Consider the following 567-nt stretch of genomic DNA (forward strand, 5'->3'; position numbering starts at 1 on the left):
GGAATGCAAGATGCATTCTCCCTGCCTTTTTATGTAGAGTTCTGCCTCTGACGCAAAACCCTGCGGATAAAGTGTGCTTTACGAATCAGTTTGAACTATACTTTGAATTAGTCATTCTATAAATACACAAAAACATTTGATGCAGGTTCTGCAGTCAGTTCTGTAAGTCTACCCTAGTGAGGTTGCTAGTAATTCCACACATAAAGGAATCACAGGATTCAGCTCATTTTAAATCAATTATGCTAATTCACTCGCAGTCCCAGAGCTTGAAGACTTGCGGAAATAGCTCAGAACAGTTTTTCTGTACTAGCTTCCTATATGGACACCCGTAATCCACAGTGGAAGGGCTTACCTAAACACCATGAAGGTTCCAACAGTTTCCAGAAAGGGAGCAAATACAACACGGCAAGCATGATTTCCATTTGTATATTGTACCTTATTTCACAATAGCCTCCTGTACACATCCTAACACAGCAAAAACTTGGAAAGACTTTCTCACAGTTCACTTTCAGCTAAAAAAACCCCAAAAGTTATACTGTGTTGGTTTTGGCTGGGATAGAGTTAATT

Source organism: Antrostomus carolinensis, unplaced genomic scaffold (genome assembly GCF_000700745.2).
Source record: "Antrostomus carolinensis isolate BGI_N321 unplaced genomic scaffold, ASM70074v2 scaffold14570, whole genome shotgun sequence".
In the NCBI taxonomy this organism is placed as follows: Eukaryota; Metazoa; Chordata; class Aves; order Caprimulgiformes; family Caprimulgidae; genus Antrostomus; species Antrostomus carolinensis.